The 22,932-nt window shown below is 43.3% G+C and overlaps 1 pseudogene; it reads right to left on the reverse strand.

Annotated features, from left to right (window-relative positions):
* Positions 1 to 17,953: 17,953 nt before the first annotated feature.
* LOC133754271 (zinc finger RNA-binding protein-like) lies at positions 17,954 to 21,061 on the reverse strand (annotated as a pseudogene).
* Positions 21,062 to 22,932: the final 1,871 nt, after the last annotated feature.

Here is a 22,932-nt window from a genome sequence, read left to right on the forward strand (position 1 = left end):
TTTACATTTATTTGAATGACTAAACATAAAAAAGTTGACAAAGCTGTGTAACTACATTGTAATATTTTGTTATGCTGATGGGAATGTAAATATTATGTACATTCTCTAAAAACTAAAGGGAATAAGTATTACATAATCAAGCTGTCCCAAATCTGGGTTTATTTAAAGAGAATAAAATAATTAACTTGTAGAGATACGTACCCTTCCATATTTATTGTAGCATAAACACAATAGCCGAGATATGGAAAAGCCCAAGTTTTCTTGATTGAGTAATGGACAAATTAAAGTGCACTCTTTCTCTCTCTCTCACAGACACACACACATATACACACATATATACAAACACACACATATACAAACACACACACAAATACTATTTATTCTTAAGGAAGGAAATAGTGCCCTTTATAACAGTATGGATGTACCTGGAATATATATTAAGTGAAATGAGGCAGACACAGAAAGACAAACTATCATATCACTTATATATAGATTTTAACCAAGTTGAACTCACAGAGACAGACGTTAGTTGTCAGGAACTCAAGGTGGAATGGGGAATGCAGGTGGCAAGATGTTGAACAGATACAAAATTCCTGTTAAGTAGAACAAAAAATTATAAAAAAAACTTCAAAAAGAGCTAAGACTAATGAATAGCACACTGAAATATGGTATATGAATAAAAGCAATCTAGTACAAAGATTTTTTGGTATGACAAATAATTAATTGTGGGTATTTGTTTTATGAAAGTTGGTATGTTTGTGATCTTTCTGAAGATATAGATTTGGCACATTTGAAAGAAATTTTCTGGAGCTACACAAACTCACTTATTTCAGGAAAACTTGTATATAGTAGGCACTCCAAAAATAGTGTCCAGAGAAGCCCGGACTTGCCATGTCATCAGCAGAGTGTTTAGAAAATTGACGTTAAAAAAGAACCAATCTCTTCTTTTATGCATCTAAGGACAGTTAATAATATCAAATCACCAATTAGAAGGGAATGCATTTGAGAGTCTACATTTAATTGCATTAATTTAAGTCACTTGAAATAAATAGAAATAACAAGTGGTTTAGTCACCACTTTTTCACTAAACAAATCTCAATACTCATAACTACTAAAAGATTAATTATCAGCTGAGAACTACATGAACCATATTTATTTTAGTAATATATCTTTATTTTAGGCTCACTAAATTCTCTCTAGCTCACCTATTTATTTGCATAAATTTCAGATTATTATCTCAGAAATATATTCAGAGTGACAAGAAACTGAAAAAATATGAAAAAACATCTTATTCTCAGTCTGTTCTGCTAAGTTGAGGTGAAGTAAAATTCAACATTTTTGAACAAACTTAGATGCTGCTACAGTTATGAATATCTAGATAAAAATTTGAACATGATTAATTTGCAGACGAAATGTTTGAATACACTGCTTCTCAAAATTTATTTTTTCAATGACAATTTATCTTTACTTGATTACTAGATTATATTATATTGATAATTTAAATATGTATTACATATAAATTTAGAAGTACCATTGTTCTAAAAGTAACAACTTTTGCCCAAGGAATATCGCAATATGTGGTGCTATCCAAATGGCACGAATGGTTACTTGCAACTATCAATCACTGATGTTTCCATTTTAACTAGAGTTGCAGGTTTTTAAAAAATTTCTCATTCTGTCAATTTTACCTTTTGATAGTTCCCTGAGCCACCTTATGCATAACTGGGACTTACAGCACAAAATGAATTTCTTTTGTTATCAAAAATACTATATGCATAAATTAATAAGTTAGTTCCACAAAATATTTCAGGAAATATATAGCTGAGGAGACCAGCCTGACTAAGCAAATGTTGCTTTCAAGAGAATGCATCATGAAAAAGTTCAACTATTTCCACTAAGTAGGATTATCTTTCCTTTCTTGAGTATCAGTTTGTGGCTAAGCATTTCTTTTTGCTGGGTATCATACTAGAGAGAAAGTGTATTTGATCAAGACTATGTTACATGGGGCTGGCACTGTGGCACAGTAGGTTAATCCTCCGCCTGCGGCACCGGCATCCCATATGGGTGCCAGTTCTAGTCCCAGCTGCTCCTCTTCCAATCCAGCTCTCTGCTTTGGCCTGAGAAAGCAGTAGAAGATGGGTCAAGTGCTTGGGCCCCTGCACCCGCATGGGAGACCTGGAAGAAACACATGTATCCTGGCTTCGGATCTGCACAACTCCAGCCGTTGCAGCCCTCTGGGGAGTGAACCAATGGAAAGAAGACCTTTCTCTCTGTCTCTCTCTCTCACTGTCTGTAACTCTGTCAAATAAATAAATAAAATCGTTAAAAAGCATGACTATGTTACATACATACATAGATACCCAGATAGAACTCAACACACAGGGCTGACAGGTGCACTTTTCTTAATAGTATATGCTACAGCTAAAACAGATGAACCATAGCTATCATTCAAGCTTGTACTATCATGAAAGGTTTATCTCTGCTAATATGTAGACAAGTTACTAAAACTCATTTGATTTAGGAGGATCCTAAAGTTATCAGATGCTGAGAAAAGGACAATTGTTTATCAAAGGTTATATACACAAGACAAAAGCTGATCTTTCATGAACCCAATTTCCTTTAAAAAATGTTGCCATATAATTTTCCACATACATGACTTTGACTCTAAGCAAGAACACTACCATAGAGAAATGAAATTTCAACTGTTTTAGTTGCAACTTAAAGAAAAAATATATTAGAACTTTGTTTTAAATGAGTCTATATTTTTTTCCCCCTGAGGAAATGTCCTTCACAATTTTCTGATGTTATCATGTCCTCTGCTTTGAAATGACTGGCACTGCAGATAGTGATGGTTTCAGAAACTTCATGTGCTGTTATAAATACATGCATTTGTGCTTTTGCATTGGCCTTTAATTTTATTTTCATAATCTATGTAACATTCCTTAACATCATTAAAAACCTCTCCAAAACAAATCAGTTAGTTTTACTAGCAAAGAGCCCAAGTATAATTTGCACTGTAGTGGTCCTATTACTGAGCTATTTAGCCAGTTGAATCTTAGCTTGTTCATTTTGTTTTGTTTTGTTTTTATTTATATATATTTTTTCTTTCTCCCCAGTTCAGCCCCGCCTCAGCTCCACTGCCCACTGGCTCAGCCCCGCCCCCACTCAGCCCTGCCCCATCCCCACTGCTCGCCTGCCTTGAGCTTTCTCAGCCCCTGGCCCCAGGACCCCTCCCCGTTCGCCAGCCCCCTCGCACCCTCCTTCGTGGGGGGCTGGGCCACGCAGGAGGCGAGCGGTGAACTGGAGCCCAGGCCCCTGGCTCACCGGGCTTACGGGGATCTGCGTCCCGCGGGCACCAGCTGTACCATGGCTGCAGAATTAGCTCCCAGCCTGCCCTGCACCTGCTCCCAGCCATCTGGCCTGGGCTCCCTATCACAGGCCATCTGGGAACCAAAGCGGCGCACTGGGGGCTAGCCGTGGGGGCGCCCGCCTCACAGCTGAGATGGCAGAGGAGGGGAGCCTCCCCTGTTTCCTTGACTCTCACCGTGCCCCCTGCAAAGAGCCCTCCCTGCCTCTCTAGCCCCAAGGCATTGGCTGGGCCCAGCCCCACTCTTGCCGCGTGGCTCTGGTCTGTGAGCTTTGTGATAAGGCCCAGATTAGAAGACAGCATGCTGGGGCCAGCACTGGGGCACAGCAGGTGAAGCTGCTGCCTGTGGTGCCTGCATCTCATATGGGCGCCGGTTCAAGTCCCAGCTGCTCCACTTCCAATCCAGCTCTCTGCTGTGGCCTGGGAAAGCAGTGGAAGATGGCCCAAGTCCTTGGGCCCCTGCACCCGCGTGGGAGACCCCAATGGAGCTCCTGGCTCCTGATTGACGCAGCTCCGGCCACTGTGGCCATCCGGGGAATGAACCAGTGGATAGAAGACCTCTCCCTGTCTCTGCCTCTCTGTAACTCTGCCTTTCAGATAAATAAACCAGTCTTTAAAAAAACAGGACGCCTTAGAGGTTCAGGGGGGAGAGGGGCCTACAGTGGGCTCGGGGCCAGGCACGTGTGGTCAGCTGCCTTCGTGTCCCACCAGGTGGGTCTTGCAGAGCTGGGTTCCTCTGGCCACCTCCCAGTGCTCGCTTTGGCCTCCAGAATGTGCTGGGGTGGTGGTGGTGGGGTCTCCCTTTGCAGTGAGGCCTCCACTAGCACCCTCCCAGGTGAGACCAGAGGAGAAATTTCCCATCCACTGTTCACTCCCCAAGTGCCCACAACAGCCAGGGCTGGGCCGGGCTCCATCCAGGACTCCACGTGGGTTTTTGGCCACCATCTGCATTCCCAGGGAGCCAGGACTTTAACCAGGCTCTAGGAAACATGGCGCACCAGTCAACAAGCCTGGGCTGCACCGTGCCTGCCCTTGGCTGCTTCCTGCCCCTGGGGTTGGGTGGGGGTGGGTGCTGAGTGAGGGGCCTGTGAGGAGCCGGGGAGACCCGGCCACGCTGTGCCCTGAGTGGTGTGGGATCCTTTGAGGTGCGGGAGAACAATCGGACAGATCCTTGCTCAGCACAGCGGGTGCGTTTATATTTAAAGAGAACAAGTTTAATATTCCATGTTTTGCCTTCAGTATTCCATGCAAAGTTTAATGTTTCACAAGGGGGTTAGCGACAGCAGGGCAGGCACAGAAACCGGGACAGCGCGGCCACGGCGACACTGGATTCCCAGCACTGCTGCTATAAATCCCCGGCTGTCTGCGCTGCGCCAGCCCGCCCACCATGTCCGCCAGAGGCCGCCCACTGACCCCTGCCCGAGTTCCGCCCTTCCAGCTCCCCGCCCGAGGTCAGCACAGGCCTCAGCCCCCGGGCCAGGGGCTTAGGGCAATGGAGCAGGGTCCAGCCCTGCCGCACGTGCCCACGGTCACGGCCCACGGCTTCCGCGTGCTGGCAGAGAGGCCTCGGGTCCTGTCCACAGAGGGTCCGCTCTGGGAGACCTCGTCGGAGGCCCCAGCGAGACCCCGGAGCCCCAGGACGCCACCCCACAGTGGGCCCTGGAGGCGGCCAGGATCCCAACCTCACTGAGGGGCAGCCCCGCCCCCACCCTGTCCGGGAGTAGCTTTGGTTCCTGCGCCCCCCCCAGGCCCGTCAGGTCCAGAGAGGGTGAGCAGCCAGGGCGCAGCCCAAACCCCCCCCCCCCCGGTCCCCGCCCCGGGGCTCCAAGGCCACCCCCACCTCCTGGGTGCAGAAAGGAGGCCCAGAGCCAGCTGGGAGGGGGCGGAGAGAAGGAAGGAGCGCTTCCGCTCAGCCCCGGGCATGGTGCTGTCCCCTCAATGGCCACGGGGAGCGGCCCGCTCCTGCCTAGGCTCAGCCACCCCGTGGATGTGACCAGAGGCCTCAGGGGTTGCATGGAGCTGGGGACTGCCCAGGGCAAGACCTGGGGCGGCAGGGTCTCCAGACATCCCTCAGCACGGCCACACCCAGCTCCCCGGCCGAAGGGTCTCGTCCAAGCAGGACCCACGTGTGTCTGTCTTCAGAGGATCCAGGCCCTGCCTCCACCCAGGACCTGGGTCAGCGCCACAGCAAGCTCCCCCGGCCACTGCCCGCCCACCCTGCCTTCGGCTGCGCCAATGGGAGCCAGCAGGGGTCAGGATTCACCCAGGAATGAAGGCCACCAGGTGTCCAGTGCCGGCCCTGGGGCTGGACGGTGACAGGTGTGAGGACAGCGGTGCCCAGAGAGCCGGGGCGGTGATCAGATGGCGCAGGCAACAGCTGGGGCACGGGTGCCCACAGGTGCCACCCCTGAGCCCCGGTCGCCTGCTCAGTACTGGATGCACCCACAGGGCCGCCTTGCGCCACCACCCTCCCAGCTTTCCCCACCCAAATGCTGGGGTCACCTTCAGAGCTCTCCACCCCCAGAACTGATCCGGAAGCTTCCAAGGAGAAAACAACACCAGTCCTGCCAGGAGCCAGGGGAGCAGAAACCTGCCAGGTAGGACAGGAAGAGAAAGTGTGGCCGAGGCGGGGCGGGTCCCAGCCCACCCAGCCCTGGCACACAGGAGGAAGACAGGCGGCCAATGTCCTACACCATTCACCCTGAAATTCAGCAACTGGGGCCTAGGGGAGCCACAGCTGCTGTCCCATGGGGCGGGGTGGGGGGGAGGGTGTCCCCACCCCAGGAACCCAGGAACGCCCACCTGCTTCCTGGCTGCTCCTCCCCCACGGGGCTCAGCACCACCCATGTCCTGCGCGATCCTAGGACTCTTCTCCCCTGCTCGCCACTCTGTCCCAGCCACAGGGCCTCGCTGCTGACCCCCGCGAGCGCTGGGCCTGTTCCTGTCTCCCGGCCTTTGCACAAGGCGCTGGCAGTCCCATACAGAAGCCAGGAGCTCCTTCCGGCTCCCATGTGGCTGGCAGAGACCCAGGCCCCAAAGCCGTCCCTGCTGCCTCACGGGGCGCGCAGAGCAGGGAGCTGCGGCGGAAGTGGACCGATGTGGGGGGGCTTGACCCCAGACCTCTGACGTGGGATGCAGGCGTCCTGGATGGCAGCTTAGCGGCTGGGCCACAGGTGCCCCGGGGCCCGGGAAGAGTGGGGGGCGTCGCATGTGCCTCTCGGCATTGTTGGCGTCTGAAATTTTCCATAATAAGAACTTTGTGTCCCAGATTTCCTGCGTGGTGGCCAAAGAAGACACCCCATTCAAAACGCAGGCCAGGGCTGTGGGCTTCGGTCTCCAGCCCCTCAGCACACGCCCGCCCACTCTGCTATGCCTCCAGCCCTCTGTGACTCCAGCTGCCAACCTCAGCCCTGGGCTGCCCCCTAGACTCCCCTGGGGACCCCCGTCTGCCGAACCTGCTGTGGCAGTGATGGTGTGGGGGCCCTGGGGGCTTGCTTGCTGCCCACAGCACTCGCTCCCGCAGCCACAGGCTCAGCTGTCACTCCTGCCTCTCCGATGAGAGAGGGGAGGGCGGGCACACAGTGCGTGGCCAGCGAAGCCCATCTCTGCGATGTTTGTGGTTCAGTGGCCAGCAGCTGCCCCCTGGTTCCAGGGGATGTCACCCCCCCACAGCCTCCCTCCATGGCCGGGACCCTCGCACCTGACCCCCCAGCCACGCTGGAGACAGCCACGGGATGGGGGCCTTAAGCAAGGCTCCTGTTGGCCTCCCTGGGGACCCCATGGGGAGACCTCCACCTCCAGCCCCTCCCACAGCCTTGCCTCCCAGGTGGTCCGTCTCCATGGCAACACGGTCATAACCTTGGTACAACCGCCCCACTGCCTGGCAGGCTGTAACCTGTGCCTGCCACCCTGGCCCACGCTCTCTCCACCCCTCCACCCCAGGGCGGCCTTCTAGGAGGGGCCACGGGGGTGGGGGCTGGGGGAGGGGGCCCAGGGACCCCTGAAGGTCACTCACAGCCCCTCCCTCACCCTGCTGCAAGCCACAGACTTGGCAGGTGCAGGTCTGCTGAGCACCCACTGCAGGGCAAGGAGCAGGAGACCCCAGTCCAGGACAGAGGCAGGGCACACAAGGCCACAGTTGTGGGGGGCCGCTTCCCCGGGAACCAACTGCCACCCTCAATGTCCCCCAACCAGCATCTGCTGAGCGCCTACTGTGTGCCCAGTGTAGACGCAGCATGGGCGGGGACCAAGGGGAATCTTAGCAGGAAGTCACTGGGGAGCTTGGGACAGAAGGCGGCAGGGGTGAGGGAAGCGAGGAGGTGGGCGGGTGAGGGAACACCCTGTGCAAAGGCCCTGGGGTGACAGCCTTGTTTATTTTTAATTAAAAAAAAGTCTATTTACTTGAAAGGCAAGAGAGAGGGAGTGGGAAAAGGAGTGGGAATCTCTTTCTCTCTCTCTCTCTCTCTCTCTCTCTCTCTGACACACACACACACACACACACAAACACACAGCTCCCATCCACTGGGACACTCCCCAAATGCCCACAGTAGCCCTGACAAGACTGGTAGAAACATAGGAGTCAGGAATTCCATCTAGGTTTCTCACATGGGTGGGAAGGAACCAAGTAATTGGACTACCCTCTTCTGCCTTTCTAGGAACATCAGCAGGAAATTGGATCAGAAGGAGAGTAGCTAGAATTTAATGTCCTTGTTGAAGATTTTCACAACAACATTCATCAGATATAGTAGTCTGTAGTTTTATTGTAGTATCTTTGTGGAGCTTTGATATCAGGGTAATGCTGATCTCATAAAACAAATCTTAAATGTTTAATTCTTTGCATTTTGTTGGAAGCATTTTAAGAAGATTCCTGTGAAGTTTTCTTAAATGTTTTGTATAACTATCCAATGAAGCCATTTAGTCTTGGGACTTTTCTCTGTTGCAAGGTTTCTGTAACTGATTCAGTCTTCTTATCAATTACAGAAAGGTTCCTGCTGTTCATGTTTTAGGATTAAATCTTATAGATTTATGATCCATTTACCTATTCTTCTAGGTTATACAACTTTATAGCATATACTTGTTCTAGGTAATCTGTTATAACTGTTTTTCTTTTGTGTGGCATCACTTGCAATCCTCTTCCACTTCTGACTTTCATTGAGTGTTCTTTTTTCCTTAATCTACTGAAGTGTCAATTTTGATGCTCTATTAAGCAATGCTATTTGTATTGTTTACTTTTTTCCAATTTGCACCCACCCCCACACACACAATGTATAAAGTACTGTTTGAGAACAAGTTTAGTAGTTAATTCTCATGTACAACTCATTAAGGACAGAGATCCTACATGGGGAATAAGTGTACAGTGAATTCTGTTCTCAATTTCACAATTAACACTCTTATTTATGATGTTGGTGGTCACCTGAGGATCTTGCTGTGTCAAAACTATAGAAGCCTTTTGTAACCTCAAACTCTGTCAGTATTTATACAAAGCCATAAGCAAAATGGAAGTTCTTTCCTCCTTTCAGAGAAAAGTACATCCTTCTTTGATGGCCCCTTCTTCCCAATGGGGTCTCACACATAGAGATCCTTCATGTAGGATAGCTTTTGCCACAGTGTCTTGGCTTTCCATGCCTGAACTGCTCTTGTGGGCTTTTCAGCCACATCCGAATGCCCTAAGGGCTGGTTCTAAGGTCAGAGTGTTACTTAAAGTAATTGTCATTCTGTGAGTCTGCTGTGTGGACTGCTTCCCATGTTGGACATTCCCTCATTTTAATTCCATTATTATTACCAGGCACTTGAGATCTTCATTTTTTAATGTAAATATTTAGATATAAACTTCCTTTTTCCTTTGATATTGCTACCTTTTATAATTTTTGGTATTTGTTGTTTTTGTTTCATATTAAATCTTTTTTCTTTAAGATTTATTTATTTATTTGAACATCAGAGTCATGCAAAGAGAGAGAGGGAGGGAGAGATCTTCTGTCCACTGGGTCACTTCCCAGATGGCCCCAAAGTCTGAGGCTGGGCCAGGCCAAAGCCAGGAGTTAGAAGTTTCATTTGGGTATTCTCCCATGTGGGTGGCAGGAGCCCAAGTATTTGGGACATCTTCTGCTGATTTTCCCAGCCATTAGCATGGAGCTGAATTGCAAGAAGAACGTACAGGACTGGAATCAGTTCCCAAATGAGATGCTGGCATTACAGGAAGTGGCTTTACCTGCTATGCTACAATGCCAGCCTCTCCAAGTATTTCCTAAGTTCCCTTGTGGTTTTTGTACTTCTGCCTTTTTATTTAAAAACATGCTACTTAATTCTATTTATGATATTTATAAGTTTTTCTCATTATTAATTTCTAGTTTCATTCTATTGTGGATGGGGAAATGCCTGGTCTGATTTCATTCAACTCAAATTTGCAAAGATCTGTTTAGTGATCTTTTTTTCTATCCTAAAGATTATTCTATATGCACTTGAAGAGGTGTATTCCAATGTTTTTGTGTGAGTGTTCTGTCAAAGTTTGTTAGGTCCAATTGTTCTACACTATTGTTCAAATCCTGTTTGCTTATTGGTTTTCTGGCTGGTGGATCTGCCTGCAAGTATAAATGAATACTGAAGTCTCTTAGTAGTATTTTGTTGCTGTCTATTTCTCCCTCAATTTTTTTTCACTGTTTGCTTAATGTATTTGGTAGTAATAATGTGTGGTGTGCACAGTTTTATAATTATTCTATGTACTTAGTAAATTGGCTTTTTATAATTATGAGTATCCTTCCTATATCTTGTGAAAATTTGTCTTAGCCTGTTTTTTAAAGGTATATCTATTTATGTGAGTGACAGTGTGACAGAGAGAGAGGAAGTTGCAGAGAGCAGGGAGATCCTCCCTCTGCTGCTTCACTACTGAAATGCCCGATAAGCCATGGCAAAGCCAGAAGCCAGGATTTCTATCCAGGTTTCCCATGTGGGTTGCAGTAACTCACATACCTAGGCCATCATCTCTGCCTCCCAGCTGTATTGGCAGGACTTTGGATCAGAAGCCGAGAAGCCAGGATTTGAATCAGTCTATGATATGGGATATGGGTATCCCACGCGGTGGCTTAACACACCACAACACCTACCCCTTAAAGTTTATTTTATATCAGGTAAGTATGGCCACTCTTGCTTTCCTCAGGCTCCTGTTTGCAGGGAATACTTTTTCCTTCTTTCACTTTTAATCTATGCATCCTTCAATCTGGCATGAATCGATCATACATAGCATATAGTTGGATCCTGTTATTTTTATCCGCTCTACAATTGGTGTCTTTGGGTTAGAGGATATAATCCATTTACATTTAAAATAATTACTGAAAGTTACTACTTGTGCCATTTTGTTTACCATCTATTTACAGCTACATCTTTACTGGTATATCTTTACTTGTGCATCTTTACTGGTCTTGCTGTCTTCTTTTGAGTTTTGTATTGGCATGCTTTGATTTGTAATTTATTTTTGTATAACATTCATAGATATTTTCTTGGTTGTTGTGTGATTTGCATAAAATATTTTCTACTTGTACCTATTTTAAACTGAGAACAACTTCAATCATGTACAAAAAGTCCACATTTCTGTGCCTTCTTTTATTCTCTTGATGTCACGGATTACATCTCTTTTTTTGATATATCCATTAACATATTTATCATTTTTATGCTTTTGTCCATTAAATTCTATACTAGAATTAAAAGTGATGCATTCATTGGCCAGCGCCTTGGCTCAATAGGCTAATCTTCTGCCTTGTGGTACTGGCACACCAGATTCTAGTCCCGGTCGGGGTGCTGGATTCTGTTCCAGTTACCCCTCTTCCAGGCCAGCTCTCTGCTATGGCCCAGGAGTGCAGTGGAGGATGGCCCAAGTCCTTGGGCCCTGCACCCGCATGGGAGACCAGGAGAAGCACCTGACTCCTGCCTTCGCATCAGCACAGTGCGCCGGCCGCAGCATGCCGGCCACGGTGGCCATTGGAGAGTGAACCAATGGCAAAAAGGAAGACCTTTCTCTGTCTCTCTCTCTGTCTCACTATCCACTCTGTCTGTCAAAAGAAAAAAAAAGTGATGCATTCACTAACATTACAACACTACAGGATTCTATATTTGTCTGTATATATATCTTGATAAGGGCCGGCGCACCGGCACCATGACTCAATAGGCTAATTTTCCGCCTTGTGGTGCCGGCACACTGGGTTCTAGTCCCGGTTGGGGCACCGGATTCTGTCCCGGTTGCCACTCTTCCAAGGCCAGCTCTCTGCTATGGCTTGGGAGTGCAGAAGAGGATGGCTCAAATGCTTGGGCCCTGCACTTCATGGGAGACCAGGAGAAGCACCTGGCTTCTGCCTTCACATCAGCATGGTGTGCCGGCCGCTGCGGCCATTGGAGGGTGAATCAACGGCAAAAGGAAGACCTTTCTCTCTGTCTCTCTCTCACTGTCCACTCTGCCTGTCAAAAAAATATATATCTTTATAAGAGAGCCTTGATTTTTTAAAAAATATTTATTTATTTATTTGAAAGGCAGAGTTAGAGAGGCAGAGGCAGAGAGAAAGAGAGATCTTCCATCTGGTGGTTCACTCTCCAAATGGCTGCAATGGCCAGAGCTGGGCCAATCCAAAGCCAGGAGTCAGGTGTTTCCTCTGGGTCTCCCACATGGATTCAGGGGCCCAAGTGCTTGGGCCATCTTCTACTGCTGTCTCAGGCCATAGCAGAGAGCTGGATCAAAGGAGGAGCAGCTGTGTCTCAAACCAGCACCCAAATAGGATGCCAGCACTGCAGGCGGCAGCTTTACCTACTATACCACAGTGCCAGGGCTCCAAGTCTTGTATTTTCAAAAGCATTTTGTTACTATCTCAAATAATTTCATTCTAACTTCATAGTCTCTTGTTAGCATTTCCTATAGGGTAGGTCTAATGGCAATGAATTCCCTAGGATTTACATGAATTTATCTGGAAAAATCTTAACTTGTTCACTATTTTTAAGAACAGTTTTGCCGGATTATAGTACTGTTGGTTGTCAGGTTTTTTTTTTATTGTTAAGCATTTTGATACATTCAAGTGAGAATATTATGAAAGCTCCTTTGTATAGTATGAGTCACTTTTCTCTTGCTGTTTTAAAGATTCTCATTTTGTCTGGGATTTTTGCCAGCTTGATTGAAGTGAGACTTGTTGTAGTCTTCTTTGGGTTTTACCTGGTTAGAGTTTATCAAATTTCTTGAATTTTTATCTTCATTTCCTTCTTCAAATCTGGAGATTTTATAGACTTGATTTCCTCAAATGAGCTCTCTATATCTCTTTCTCCTCCTTCTCAAAGTGTCTTATTGCAAATACTGATCCACTTAATGATACCCTTTAAGGATTTTAGGTTTTCTTTACATATCTTGGGAGTTTTTCTCCAAAAATAGCATGTTATGCTTGTTAGATGAAGGGGCTATAATGAGTAAATATAACAAACTTTCTACCCATTTTGATAAGGTACTTCTAGGTGATGTGTTCACCTGGGCTGCTGCAAGCTCTTATTTGGTTTCTGGAGTTCTCAGAAAAGAAATTTGGTTTGTATGTGTTGTCATTAAGCCGATATTTCCAAGGGAGAAAAAGCATTAGGGGTTTCCTTCCTTCATCACATCGATGTTCCTATACCACACTTGATCTTAGCCAAAAGGCCGAGAAGCGATCGGAGGTTCCTATACCAACATACTGGTGATGTTACTCTTGAACCTCAGACTTTGATACAGCATATATGGGTTGACGCCAGCACCCCATGTGGTGTTCATTCAGTAGGCATATGATGATACTTCAAAAAGTTTATGTAAAATGGATCTCAAAGGTTTTCAGTGAATTTTTTTGAAATCCATATATAATTTTTCATACTATGCATTTTCCTTAAACTTTTTGAAGCATTCCCACTCTATATAGAGCACGTATTTGGAAATCTGTTTTATACCATTACATCTCAAATGGATGACATATTCAAACACTAAAAATGCACTGATGCATAAAGTCTGCTACCAAACATACTGATTTAAAGGGTTTGAAAGACAGTTTAAAATGCTCCTTGGCTGACTGCAGTTTGCAGCTAGTGCTGAGAATCACTGTTCTTATGCTATTTATTGATTAATTCTGGAAGTCTATTTAAGCAACTCATCTCTTCTACTAGTTAATTTTAAAAATAAATACAGTTTAAACATCAATGGAAACCCCATTTAGTGTACCATTCTTTAGCTTAAATCTCCAATTCTATTTCATTAACTTGGATCAAAACACTTAAAGATAATACATGTATAAAAAAGGGACTATAAATCTAATATCAATATTAAAAGCAGCTGTGACCCAAACTCAATAAAAGGTAAATAAATTCAACCTAAATTGTTTAATGGAAGCAACTGGTTTTTTTTCTGAATGTATTGAGGGAAATAACATGCTGTTTTAACTCTTGACACACACAATTATGCTTGTTAGATAACACAATTAAGACAGAAAGGGTAGAAAGAAGCACTCCTGCTTTTTTAATTTTTCAGAAGATTCCCTAATGTTATTTAAATGTTACCCCAGTCCTCCCACTGTTACTAAATCCAGAGTTCCCAGGAGGTTTTTATAACTCTTTCCAACTGAGGATTCTGCCAAAAATTTCAAGAGCACATAAATTACAATTTGAAAAGCTTATGTTACACTGACAAAGAAGACAATGCAGATATAAAGTTGGAGAAGTGGATGTATGTTTTAACTCAGAAAATTTACATCATTGAAAAGAAAGTAAAGATAGAATATTTCTCATACAAGAGTGACTTTAAACAAACAAAAGTTTTCTAATTTTTTCTTTCTAACTACTCTAGTAAATGTATTCTCCCAACCTGTCTATCTCCCACACTGACAAGGGGAATGTGGAAGAGATCAGGAGATAGTCCCAAGAATGTTGACTGCTTCCCTGAGCTTGAACTCCTTGGACCTGCAGACATGATCATTTCTGATGTTACCTTTGAGTTATCCTGTAGGTCACTAAACTCACTGCCTTTGTATTTATTAAATTTAGGGCAACATACAGAACCAAGAAGATATCTATTTATTTTTAAGAGCTATGTAGTCATATACAAGAATTATGTCATTAAAGGTATTTTAAGAACTTACTCATTTTCCACAATTTTCTCAAATACAATCTACTCTCTGGCATTCCCAACAACACACGCTTATTTGTCCTCTTCTTACCTTCACTTTTCCATGCTGAATACTTTGTTTTCAGTTAGACTTCTTCAGTATACCTTTCCTCAATCATCAGGGAAATACAAGAGGTAATTCAGTATAGAACTGATAGTCTATGCCTAAATAATTCATTTAAGTATTTCTCACATGATATGACAATTCAGCTATGAGTACACTTTTTATCAGACTGATTTATACAGATCTGTGGCCTTCTCACTTCTGGAGTATATTTTGAGGGGTTTTATTTTACATGAAATAGAGTCCTAAAGCTCTAAATATTTCCTATAATAATGAACTAATAAGAGACTTGCTCAGCAAATTGCCAAGCTACATTGTGTTCTTGCTGAAGGCAGAAGACTCAGCATTAAACATGTTCAACAAATGTCTGTTTTTAAAGAGTTCAATAATTATTTATAGTGGAGTTAGAATTAAATGATACATTCTTTGAAATGTTAAATTGAAGACATATTTTACACTGTTAAAACCTGAATATCACTTCACACACGCTCTCTTAAGATTTAATAAATTACTAAAACTTTTCCATTGAGCTATACAGTCATTTAAGGGAAAAACAAACAACTTAGAAGGCATCAGATTAGATTTTTTTTTCACAGAATGCCGCATACAATGTTCATTTATATGTAATTTTAAAAGAGCTGTACATACCTACTACTTTATATAACCCTATGGCTTATATAACATTATACTTTTTTTCCTTGTATATCAGGGTTTGTTACTCTCATCATCACTAACATTACAGGATGGATATTTTTGTGTTGTGAAAGACTGTTTTGGGTGTTGTAAGATGTTTGGTAACATCCCTGTCCTCTGCTCTGTGTCCCTATGTCTCCAGTTATGAAAAGTGGTCTCCAGACATTAGCAACTATCTCCTGGAGGCCAGAGCTGCACTGGCCTCAGGTGAGAACTCCATGAATGTAGATACAAAAGTGACTAAAGGGGTGAACAAAATGATGTTATTAGCCAGATCACTCATTCTTCCTCTGAAGTCAAACTGCTTTTAACCTACTGTATTTTCCAGGATCCTCTATCTCTTTTTCCATACGAAGCCCCCTAAACCACAACCAAACTTCAGAGCTTCAGATCTCAGCCCAGGACTAAACTCTCCCCACTATACTAAGATTATATATATATATATATATATATATATATATATATATATATATATATATAACTGTAAGTGGCATTGCCTTGAATTTAATAAGTAGCTTTTTATTCCATTTAACTTTAAGACTAAATGATAGCTTTTATAAATGTTTGATCTTAGAACCTTATAAATATTACTCAAGAAGCATTTTTTGCACCTTTATTATTACATTTCTTTCAAAGTAACTCATCCAAGAGTTATTTATTTTCCCTGACAGATATATCCAAATTCAGTGGTTCTCACATTGCTGGGTGTCAGGAACTGGGGAAAAAAATCTCAAAGGCCAAAAAGTCCTACTGTAATAAATCCGCATCTTTATTCTCTTTATTATCTCTTGTGGTGATTCTTACACACACCAAAGTGTGGAAACCACTTCTCTAGACACTTTCATTGGCCTGTGTTTTGTACTTAGTTTTATAGGTATATTACAATTTAACCTTTCTCTTCTTGCTGGACATTTGCTATTTTTTTATTTTATAAGTAATATACTTTTTTTAATTTAACTTTTTATGTATTTCACTGTAGTGCTGTGACAACAAAATAACATCTGTGTACCAGAGCATACATACATCAACAGTAAGATGTAACCTTTCATTACACCACTTCTAGAATATTTAGCTTTTTGTAGGAGACATAAGCATGTAAAATGGCTACACCAAATAATTTTCTGTTTTTTTCTTAATCTTAATTTTTTTAGCAATGATACTTTTATCAATGTCAATGTTAATAGAACTATAAGTTATCTGGGGGTGGGGTACATGTGTGTGGAAATCATTCAACTGCGTCATGTTGTAATTGTTGCTAGAGTAATCTCACACACACACATAAGGAACTGTCACCATAATTAAGGGCTAGTTACTGTTGTTAGTTGCACAATGATAAAGTGCTTTTGAAAATATTGGTTAGCCCATTTATAGGTGAAAAATGCACTTTCCACTTATACAGAAGAAAAAAATATTCAGAAAGTTATTTTTGGCCTTGCTACATCAAAAAGTCAACTGTATGAAGATCTAAGTTAAACTGAATTTATAATTGTAAAAGTCTATTAACAACAAAAATGTCATGTTTTTATTATCAATTATGCAGTGGCTTTAAAACTGTTGCAAGACCATATAATATATATATTAGCTTTTGCAGGGTATTAGTCCACCCGTACAAGGATGGACTGGGTCCGAGGAAAGTGTGCCGCTCCCCAGTTCCCCAGCCTCCAGATCCCAGAGACAATCAGACACAGCAGGGAGCCAAGTCTAGCAAGAACTCCTTTATTTCGCACATACCAGATCCTCTTATAACACAAAACTGCAGAGTCATTGGGGCAGGGCATAAGAGCCAACAATCACTTAAAGGGTCATTTTACAGGATGATTTTCATAGGACTAGCCATATGTCTATACACTTGCTATCAGTTGTTGCCACTTCCCCTGATGTTGTGTAGCCAATAAGTTTTAGTGGTAAACAACTTTGAGTTCCACCCATCTTTCTTCCTCTGGGTGCCATCTTTGAATTGCCTCATGTAACTAATTTCCCCACAAGCTTTTATACTGCTAATGCACAACTAACAGCAAACTTGATTAGAATAACAGAAATATTTCTTAATTACACCTTTATATATCACACTAGAGAGACAAATGCCACAAGATTTGCAGAAACATTCAGTTCTGAGCACTCCAATGGCAGAATAACTTTATGTGTTGTAGTCCTTCACATAAACAATAACAAAAGGAAAAAAAATTGTGCAGTCTCACGTTACAAAAAAATGTACTGCTGTAAAATGTAAAGAAGGGGTAAAAGGATATCTTCTATAACACAAAATAACACACCTAGTGTCAAAAAGCAAACAAAACTGCTAAATAAAAATACCAAAATACACAGAGCAACTGAAGCACAAATCCTGCATTAAATACGGTAAAGATTGAGTAAGACAATGCACTAGTTAATCAAAGACACAAAAATAGGGAGACCTAGGGCAACCAGTAAATAAAACAAAAATAATGGGAAAAACAATCTGAACCACTGTTTACCCCTAGTTGGAGTACAATATTTTTTGGTGTCTTTCCATTCATATAATACCTAACACTGTACATTAAGTTTTTAATGTCACAGAAAAACTTGGTTCTTCCATGAAATTCTTTAACTTCTTGATGAATTTTTCAAAGTAGACATTATTATGAATGAAAAACAGCCAACAAATGGGCACCTGTCTTTAACACTGAAGAATTACAGAAACTTTTTAAAAGTTATCATAATCTTTTTTTATCTTTTTCCCCCTCAGCTTCAAATCCATGAACTCCATCACTATCCTTCTTTGCTATCTGTTGTTGTGTATGTTAAAACGTTGGCTCATTTGTGGTAATGGATCCATGCCTAAAACTTTGTGTATTTGGTGGAATGCAAGGAGTCTCAAAGCAAACAGTGCACTGGATGTAATGTCTTCACGCTGCTGGTCATTGTTGCCAAGGTGTCAAAGGGATCCTTTTCACAAGGATCCAGAAGTCCAGGGCTACCTTTAAGAATAATCCCAGAAGAAATACACTCAAAAACTCTTCTCAGCACAACTCCAGGGATCTGAGCACTAGAAACACTTCGATTGCTTTCTCTACTAATAACTCCATAGCCCAGCTTGGAAAATCAGACCAAGTTGGAACTCATTGACAGAGGTCTCAGGGAATATGTATGATTATCACACAGGACTGCAGACCATTAGTGCAAGCCTGGAACCACTTAGCGTGGCGTAGAGCAGCCAGAGCATCATTTTTGCCTGTCCAAGATGTCCGGTGGGTCTTTCACCACACCTGAGGTTACATCTCCTTCCCTCATGTTCTCTTCTCGAATAATTGGAGATGTCAGGGTGATAGTGACTTGCATTTTGGGTTCCACACATGAATTCAAAGTTATTGCCGCTTTTTATATCGTACTTCTCAGGACTTATAACAGCAAGCTGTGTGGGGAGGTTTTCTGCAATTCAGCTTAATAATGTCTTTGAAGGTTTTTCTGAGCAAAGCAAAACAAGGTTGACATTTCTATCTCCTCGGAGAAGCAATCCTTTTGCCTATACTCCCACTCGAAAAACTCCTTTCAAAGCTCTGTCTTTCCCTCCCTCTTTCTTATCATCTCCCTCCTTGTTCTTGCTCTTTTCATGTTCAGACAAACTGTCTGAAACAAGTTTTAAAGCATGTTCAGTGATAGAAACAATTTTTTGAACTGTCTGTGACTCCTCCTCAGTTGGGTAAATGGTTGCGTGCTTCGTCATCACATAAAGGTCATCAGATGGGTCAGGACGACGTAAAGGTGCAGGCCCCTGTGGTTGGGCAGCATGCCTGGTCGCACTCCCAGGAGGCCTTAGGGGCCTGGAGGACCATGTGGATAGCCTCCGTCAGGCACTCGGTGGCGATCATCCCAATGATATTGTTCTCCTCCATTCTTCTCCAGTGCACGTCCTCTCCATAACGTCTCATTTCCATCCGCCAGCGCTCCTCCTCTTCTTGTCTTCACCAATACTCCTCCTTCTGCATTTGCTTTCTCATTTTCACTTCTTGAATCTTTCTTGCTCAAATACTGGGCTTCACTTCTACTTGCAAATCTGGATTTATTTTTGTTTTATATTGAAGTCTGTGTCTTTGTCCTTTTAAATGCATCTCCTTAGCATTGGGGTCGTTAAAACTGCACTCACATCATTACAGTGAAACCTAATTACTTTTCCTTCATCATTTTGTACCTCCTCCACATGATCATGGCCCACTGGCTGGACGTCACTGTGAAGCTGCAAGAGATGCAGGTGTGACCGGCTCTGACACCGTGTCTGATTTACTTCTGGAATTTGCTCAGAAGAAGTGACAGGAGCATTTTTAACACATTCCGTTCCTTTTGAGTCTTCTGCTGTGTTTCCTGTTGACTGCAGTGTATTACCACCAACAGAGTTTATTCTGGGTGTAGATGTTTTCTTGGCAGCCATATTTGTAGGCACTGCTGATACTTTAGTGCTGGATGTGCTGGTAAGAGATGTGTTTCCTGTAGCAGTAAGACCTTTCACTGAAGAAGCTGCCATCGATGAAGCATTCACAGTGCAATTGTTTGCTGCAATACTTGAAGGAGAGGCAGTCGGTTTTGAAGCAGATACAGCTGTTGAAGAAGTAGTTTGGCTAACAACGTTTGGCTCTGTTGATGGAATTGGTTACCTGGTTCTGTATGTAATGTAACCACTGTCTGATGCTTAGCACCGCGAATGTGGGCAGCATGTGCATCTGCTCCTGTGCAGGACACATCGCAGAGCTCACAACGCAGCTGGTTGAGTCCTACGACCAGAGTTGTTGCTGCTGCTGGTATTTTGTGAGGCTTTCAATGCGGCTTCTTTTTTTATGTTTCTGTCCTTCTAAATGTTCTTTATAAGTCTGTGGTCCAGCACAGCTGATCTTACACACATCACAGTAGTGAATCTGGGGTGGTTTTGGGGCTGTTTTGGTTTCAGCTGTTTATTTTGGAATGGTGCGCTTTTAGTAAAGTGGTCCCTGACCAGGCAGCTGCTGCAGCTTCTGTTGCTGCTGCTGCTGTGGGCAGCAGGAAGATGCACTGAACACACTGCTGCTCCATAACCTGAGTAAGATGTGCAGAGTACGTAACTGCCGTGGTGCTGTAAGTAGCACTCTGAGTGCAGGGCGGCACCACAGTAGCTGTGGCTGCTACTGGCTGTATGGTGGAGGACACAGGACAAATGGAGAAAGTAGTGGTAGCTGGACTCGGTGTGGCTGGTTTTATGGCTGTCACTGTTGAGTTTGCTGGGCTTGGGTATACGGAGTTGCACCTTGGCTATAACCTGCTTTGGGAGCCGTCTGATAGTAGGTTTCAGCAACAGCAGGCTGAGGCCGGGCAGCAGCTACGGCAGCAGCAGTTGCTGGTGGTTGTTGGTAGTACCGCTGACTATCGTAAGCTACAGCAGGAGCTGTGGATCTCACATAGGAGTAGGAGTCCTGGGAATTTTGTGCAGTAGCTGGGGGAGGTGGTGCTGGTGCTTCTTGTTGCCTCTGGGTATAACCACAGTCCGGTGCTGTGTGTGCAGTGGGGTAGCCTCCATAGGCGGCAGCTGTTGCTGCCTCTGCCACAGCTACTGGAGCAGGCCTGGCAACTGCAACTGTGCATAGGCAGCAGTAACCGTGTGAGCAGCTACTGGAGCCTGATGGGCAGTGGAGCTAGAACTGTAGTTGGATGAGAATAGGCCACGCCCGAAGCTGGCTGTTGGCTCTACTGGGCCGCAGCCACCACGGCCGCCCCACTGTGGGTGAATCCAAAGTAGTTGCCGGTCGCCATTTTGGCATCTTCCCCCAGCCGGCTGGGCACAGCGGTGAAAGAACTACAGGGCGTATGGGAGCCATGGCTCGGGCTGCTGCTGAACTCCGAGCTCTCACCCGCTGCCCCCTCCTGTGAGTAATGTACTTTGTGTAATACAATATGGCAACGTTACTGTCAGTGTAGACCCTGACTCAAGTGACCGACTACTGTTGGTTTGGCTGGAACTTACCACTGTTCCAGCTTGGTAAACTGTTAAAATTGATCACCTAGAAAGTAGATAATTTTACGTACATGTAACATTCGTTCTGTAACATTTCCAAAATGAATTTCATCTTTTGCCATGCAGAGTGGAATATAGGTAATGCTATTTAATTTTTGTTTTAATTTGCACCTTATTGTTGACAACTATGACTGATTTTTGTTAAATGTGTGTTAGTCTTTTAGGTTTCTTACTCTATGAATTATTTGTTTCCATTTTTCTGATAGATTGCTTATTCTGCCCTGTGATTTCTTAAGATTTTAAGATTCCAACATGAAATAACTGAAATTATCTTATGTTAGTCTATGTCTTGTCTTTTACATGTATTTTATTTTGCACAATTTAATTTTCACACAAAATATTCAGTTAAAGTCTTATGCCTTTGTCTTTTAGTCATTTGTATATACTAGAGTAATAACATTTGTACAAATATTTTCCTGTTAACTTGAAGATTTACCTTTGATGTTTCAATCTTTGGTATACCTAGAACTGTGTGCAGTTAGTTATACTTCTTGTCATACAAATGGCAAATTATTCCAACAGTGTGGTGAGAATCTAAGTGTCCTTGATTTATATCATATTTATTCACCAAATCTAGTTTTTATATATTTCTTACTTCAGTTTATGGATTCTGGCTTCTGTTCATATAGTCTATGTTTGATCTCTATTCTTACCACTCCAATAATTTCTCTTAGTTATGATTTTTAATTAGGCATAATATATGGTAGAATAAGTGATTTCACATTGTTCTTTTTTAATACTCTTCTTGATATTTGAGCAAAACCACATTGAATATATTGGGTTATGTAGAAATAATTTCTACCCTAACAATTCAATGAATTGAGGGTTCACTGTATATATGGGTTCATGAAGACAGTGCATTTCACCGTTTTTTCAAGAGGATTATTCATATTTGCAAAATATTCTGTTAAAATATATTTAAAGAAAGACATTCCTCTGGGGATACAGAAAGGACACAGTGGTTTTCTTTGACAGTTTATGAAATGCTCAGAGAAGAAGTTTTGGGAAGCCAAGTAATTAATTTTTTTCATTTATATCAAAGAGTTTCTTTTTCAGCAGATATGTAAGAACATGAAATATATTGCCATTTCTCTCTAGATACTTTGGCCATTTCCCAGCATGTACTCCACATAATTTTGTTCATGTGACTCTTGGATAGAAAAAAGCAAATAAGTAAGTACCCAGTATGAATGGACTTGGTAATGGTTTTATGGTAATATACAGTACTATTCCAACTAATTAAAGAAAAGAAATAGCTGAAAAAGAAGAAGAAAAAAAGAGAGAGAAAAAGAAATGAGAGACAGAAAGTGATAAAGAAAAAAAAAAATACTTCACTCCCTCTGTTTTCATCTAGAATGTGGTGGCAAATTCAAAGTGAGCAGCACTCCACTTAGAAATAGAGGAGGTCTCTAGGAAACTACTGAGGGGCAGAAATGAGAGCTTAAGACAGGGGCGTGTAGTTTCTGTGAGAAAACTGTGTCAGCATCGATTAAGTTAGTTGTTGTTTGTTTCCCAAAAGCAGGGAAGGATGCTTACTAGAACAGAGCAATTAGTGGCCACCTTTCCAGCTTCTCTGCCAGGAAGGCAGCCTTGTCACTGGTCTTAAAGCTGCAGAAATGCTCAGTCCTGATGGCCAACATGAATTT

The sequence above is a fragment of the Lepus europaeus genome, assembly GCF_033115175.1.
Source record: "Lepus europaeus isolate LE1 chromosome 5 unlocalized genomic scaffold, mLepTim1.pri SUPER_5_unloc_1, whole genome shotgun sequence".
Lineage (NCBI taxonomy): Eukaryota > Metazoa > Chordata > Mammalia > Lagomorpha > Leporidae > Lepus > Lepus europaeus.